Source organism: Toxorhynchites rutilus, chromosome 2, assembly GCF_029784135.1.
Source record: "Toxorhynchites rutilus septentrionalis strain SRP chromosome 2, ASM2978413v1, whole genome shotgun sequence".
Classification (NCBI taxonomy): Eukaryota; Metazoa; Arthropoda; class Insecta; order Diptera; family Culicidae; genus Toxorhynchites; species Toxorhynchites rutilus.
Genome location: NC_073745.1, coordinates 151,842,562 through 151,848,376, shown reverse-complemented (window position 1 = coordinate 151,848,376; position 5,815 = coordinate 151,842,562). Strand labels below are relative to the sequence as shown.

At 37.1% G+C, this 5,815-nt stretch overlaps 1 long non-coding RNA gene across 1 annotated transcript; it reads left to right on the top strand.

Annotated features, from left to right (window-relative positions):
- The first annotated feature begins 2,162 nt into the window (after window positions 1-2,162).
- On the top strand, window positions 2,163-4,163 carry LOC129770779 (uncharacterized). Its single transcript, XR_008742193.1, has 3 exons — window positions 2,163-3,550; window positions 3,755-3,843; window positions 3,903-4,163. It is a non-coding gene; the product is annotated as an uncharacterized LOC129770779 (long non-coding RNA).
- The last annotated feature ends 1,652 nt before the right edge of the window (window positions 4,164-5,815 follow it).

The following is a 5,815-nucleotide window of genomic DNA, read 5'->3' as shown; positions in this document are numbered from 1 at the left end:
CGTACACGATTCCAGCCCTTCTGGTTATCTGAAACAAAAAAAAAACTCCATCAGATTCTGAATCAATAAAGATTCCACTATCGCATGAACCACGGACAAGTCAAAAACATGTCTTTTGACAAAATGGCGATCCTTGAAAAACAAAATGCGGTTTAAACCGTTTTTCTTACGTTTCCCGATTTAAAAAAAAAGTAAAATTTAACAAATATTATTTTTTAGAGGTTTATGCGAAAGAGTGCTTGCAGATTTTATACATATAAATTCGACATGGATCGGTTGAGTAGAATTTGAGATATCGTGTGCGCCAGTTTGAGAAAACTAGTTTCGAGAAAAACGCGTTTGAAGTTCATTTCTATGGCCGTACCAGGTTGGATACCGCAGCACTAAAATGGCTCTAACTCGAAAAATAATAGGATTTTCGATAAGTCCTTTCTAGGGCATATTCTTGAATGCCTAAGTTACAGAAATATGAAGCAAAACATTCGTTTTTTTTCTTAAAATTTCTAGACTAGAATGCTGCCTTAATACAAATTATAATTAAGATTACTAAATTAAACATCACTTGATCATCTATTTATAGTATACTCTTATCTTTTCTAGCACATAAACTGGAAACAGTAACCCAAATAGTGATGTAAATTATATTATACGGATGCGTATACCCCAAAGAATGTCGAGGTTTTCATTATTCAATTCTTTATAACATCAAAATTCAGTAAATTTACATTTTAAAATGAAGTGTTCGGAATATTAGTCTGTTCGGAATATGAGTCAAAACGGTTGATTTGTGTTTCGTTTTTCGTCTATTTTGGCAGTCATCGTTCATCGGATGATATTTAACGTTACTCAAAGTGCTGTCAGTATCAAAATAGTGATCTCCACGATAATTCTATTCGTTTTGACAATTATTTTTCAAGCTTTTCCAGGACCGATCGTTTCAGGACCATCTTTTCAGGAATCAAAATTATTATTTTACATGCGCTGAACATTTTTGGTACAAAAATTGTATGTTTAATACTATAAAACATTGTTTAATAAGTGACAGAAAACAAAAAAATATTTTGTAATAAAACAACAAATGTTGGTAATCCACTGAATCGGACCCACGATAAAATCAATGCAAACCCTGAAAACACAAGGGATTCCATGGGATGTTAGATATATTTTGACATGGAACCTCCAGTCTGTAAAAGAACTTTTTTCTCGCTTTATACTGCGAACAATTTATGGGCAATGTTTTCAGAAAATTCTTCAATTCCTACAAAAAACACTGAATCTTTTGATATATCCGCACGGATAGTTAATGCAACAGGGAAATCATCTACTACACTACATTCATAAAATGCTAGAAGGCTATATTGGCAGGCAAACTTCTAAATGTCCCCAAGACTGTGGCTTAGGCCTCGTTACGCTTACACTTCGTTTGCAAATGTTTACGATGTGCACCGTAATTCATCTGAACCATAAGATTCACATTTCAGTATTGTCAACCCTACGACATCTAACGCTGTGAGGAAAACAACGCTGTGCCAGGATCCGACACTCGAGCAGTTAAAAAGAACGCTCCTCAAAAAAATCGACCCTCGAATGGGTTAGCCATGTGTCGCTGGTCGTAAAGTACAGGGTTATGAAAACATTGCACGAGAAAGAAAAAAAACAGCATTCCTACGTGCAAACCTTTTGGTGTTTCTTTGGTCCAACACAACCGGCGAAGCAATGCATACGTAATTACGTATTTCGTGGACGAAAGCCAGTTCCAAGTTTAACCCATTCTACTGGAATGCCGACGGCTCCTCAAACGCGCCCTCCGATGGCACTTCATTTCAGTTTGTTTCTCCCGGTGAATGAGTGCCTCGTTTTTACCCCATGAAAGGTCGTCCCCACGCGCACAGCCTCCGGACGGCAAATTTGAGTTTCGTCTGGTGGAATGATGAGGTTTTTCCTCTCCATGAGCTTTCTCGCATTATTACGCTGTTCTTTCGGATGGCTTGTGGCGAGGGAAAAAATAACTTGCGTTTGCGTTGAGCGTGATCTGCTTTGATGTACCGTGCGGCCCCCATATGGGTCTTTGTGAGTTAATAATGCTGCAGTGGGCGCTGCTTTTTATCGCGGGAGTTTCAGGCTCGATCCTCAAATAAGCGTAGAACTTTATGGCATAAAACATCTGAAGGGTTTTAGGAATTCATGCTTCGAATGCACTGAGCAGTTTTCGACCATCTATCGGAACTTGTTTCGCAGTTTTCCTTTCAGTCCGGTTTCTCGCTCAAATTTCCATCTAATTGTTCCAAAGTGGCGAAAAACTCCTGTAATTACGCGCACTGGGACCTTTCGGTCGAAATTCAACACCCATTAAAACTCTTATCGCCCTACACTATTGCCACGCCGGTTTTTACTAGCTGTCACAGTTCACAGTTTCTCTGGGTCCGTTCCCGTGCTACCGGTTCTCTCCCGCAGTACGTGATGATAATAATTAGCGCATCAAAAGTCATCCCATGGACGAGTCCGAGAAAACCGTTCCAGACCGTTTCGTAGCGCAGTATCAGTGGCAGAAAGCTGCAGCATCGGAGCAACGATTTCGGCTGCAAAGTTTTTGGAGCAAATAACACTTAAACTTTCTCTTTGTGACGATGGCGCGGACCTCTGGACGGCTGGGCGGCTCCGTGAGGCGTCATCGTTGGCCATAAGAATTTAGTGTCGCTTTTGTCGCTAGCTTTGCAGCACTCTCATGAAATGGAAACGCGCGGTAGTGGACATTTCATGACTGGGAAGCCTTGTTGGTAATCAGGCTGTAATTAAGCATCGCGGAAAGTTGGACAAGTTCTTTTTCTCTCATTTGGGATTTCATTCTCGTGCTGCTGGTTGGGGTTCGATGGCTCTGGGTGATGTTCAGGAGGGTGATGTGAGACGGAATATAAGCAACTAAAGCATGGCGCAACAGCAACCAGGCAGGGCTGTACGAAAATATTTTAATCAGAACCATCAGCATTGCAGTAGAACCTCATAAAAGAGTAGCGAGATAGGTTCATGTTTATGGACAGCACGAGATGTGCTTAGAAAACTAGGTGGAATGCGATGTTTTCATTGCCACGTAAAAACGTTCGCTTTCCGGTCGAAGTTTGGAGGAGAATTTAAGAATAGGTATTTTCGCAAAAAAATGTTCAAATGGAAGCATTTGATATTGGAAAAGGTTTATTCTAATAGAAAATTTATTGAAAACTAGCTGACCCGGCAAACTTTGTCCTGCCCAAAATTTGTTTTTTGTTATTAACATTCACGTTTTCTCACTAAGCGCAAGTTCATAAGTCCAATCGCAGAACTATTCATTGATTGATCTTCTAATCGACCCCGTTGAATTTACCTTTTACTAAAAAAAATCCTAGTACTTCTACCAAAACTCATCATTATAATATCAGATTATTTTCGGGCACAGGCCGCTCTCTCTTCTCCCCTTTAGAGAGGGGGGAGGAGTGGCTATTGACCATGGAAACGTTTCATGCCCCTTAAAATCTTCACATGCCAAATTTGGCTGAGGAAACAAAGCTATTCGAAGGTAAGTTTTTTTTTGGTTTTTAATAGATTCAAATATATGTAACTTTTGTTTCTCTTCGGTGAAAACAAATTCTCGACCACAAAGATATCGAGAACTTGTTTTCGCTGCGGGAAAACAAAAGTTCAATTCGTTGTATTGAAATCTTAATAGACCGAATCTTATAAAAATAAACTTCAACACAATCCTTTCTCTTTTAATTTTCAGCTTCTAACCTTGGATTAAAATTGCACAGTTGACTGGTGGAATGTTCAATGTATATTAGACTGAGCATATGCAACACAAAGAAATCTCAGGTAATCACATATGTTTCATCACAAATCCATATTTATAACTAATCATAATCATACATCAGGAAACGGGAGAGCAAATAATGCGGATGAAATGTACTGCGATCTGGTCCCATCAACTGCCAACTAATCAGTTGTTCCTGTCCTAAAGGATGAAAATGTGCTACAAGAAAAGGAGCAAAACCTTGATGAGTGAGGGTTTGAAAAAACATATGAGATTGATTCGGTCGAGGCTGCGATTAAATCTGTCTATTTGCACGAGCAATGTTTAGATGTAGAATGTAGGATGTAGGAAATTACTGTGTAAAAGATAATGTATGATTGAAGACAGCTTTATAAATAAAAATTAATTATCAACAACATAATGTCATTATCCCTTATCATTATCTCTTACAAATAAAAAACAACGTTTTCACTGATGTTGTTCCAATGGTGGGCCAACATGCCCACCATCCTACAAAAATTATGCCTACAAATTTCCTTTTGTAAGATGTACCAATGATTAGTAGGGTAGAAAATGACTAACGAATTGGTAACATTTACGAAAAAAATCGTCATATATACTAAATTTTCCTCTCAGTGTAGATGTCTGATGAAAATATGATGTTTGACAAAGCTGTTGGAAAATTAATGACCCATTTAGGAAAAATAACATTTTAAAAACGCTGTTATAAAATCTTACTCAAAAAATGAATTCAATATTGAAAACTTTTATATTTAAAAACAACGATTCTACAAGGAAAACTATATATAATATTTTATACAGAAATGCATGTTTGATACAGAAATATAAAAAAGCTAGCTGTATCCTGCCACGCTTTGCTGTGGCACATTGTGGTTGCATGACTGAGTTGAATTTTTCATTTTTTTATGTTGTAACAACAATCCTAGATGTGTTTGGTTGTTTTGTATATTGTATCATAGTTTGAGCTTTTTATATAAATAGAGATAAAGACGGCACAAATAGAGCGATTTGGCGATCCATTTTTATTTACACATATAGAAGATATAGAAGTGCTTCATCGCCACAGATCTACGTGTCACTTTTGTCGTTCAATTTGAATAGGATTTTTAAACGGAATTTGATAGAATAGAAATGTAAATATGTGGAATAATAAAAAAAAACAGTAACATAAAAATATAATTTTTATACTATACAGTAGATCCTCGTTTATCCGCGAAAGCGAGTTGCCTAATAAAACTTTAAACTTTCCCGAAATTTGCCATTGAGTGGTCTTGCGCTTTTGTTTTGGTCATGACTTTCACATTATCTGAACATTGGTATACACGACCTAACAGATGGATATTTCAATGCTTTTTGTATTGACGAAACATAGTTTTCATGCTGAAACACCTTTTTTCGTGTTTACACCTCATTTTTAACCCTTCATTGCGTTATCCGCGATTTTCGTTATACGCGGTGACCTAGCCCGACTATTCCGCGGAAAATCGGGGTTCTACTGTACTTTTATTGAGCATGACCTATTGTTAGTATGCTTGTATGTTTATATGTAGGGGTTTCCCACATCAAGAGAAATTTGAACCCTTTCCTATCGATCGATTGATCTGGAATTTGATACACACCTTTATCTCTGCTGTCGTTATATAACTGAATTCAATGCTGAGAAAAAAAAAATGGGTGGGTTATATCTATGATATAACCGCAAGGTTTACGTGGGACTACCTTAGCTTAGCAATCATTTGTTTGTATTCATTAAATTCTTGATTGAGTGAAACAATTTCCGAATTTAATTGAATTCAATATCTTTACTTTTTAAGTAAAGAGATTGAATAAATGCCATGTAATGTCATGCATGCATTGTGATAGATTATGTTCTTCGTTCCAAGTAAATTGAATGACAGTCCTTTTACGTTTGGTTTGATACCTAGGACAAAATATGTGAACGGAAGAATTTTCAAACGATTATTTTATTTTACATTTCACTCTGAAGGTTGCATCTCTCAAGTGTACGTACTT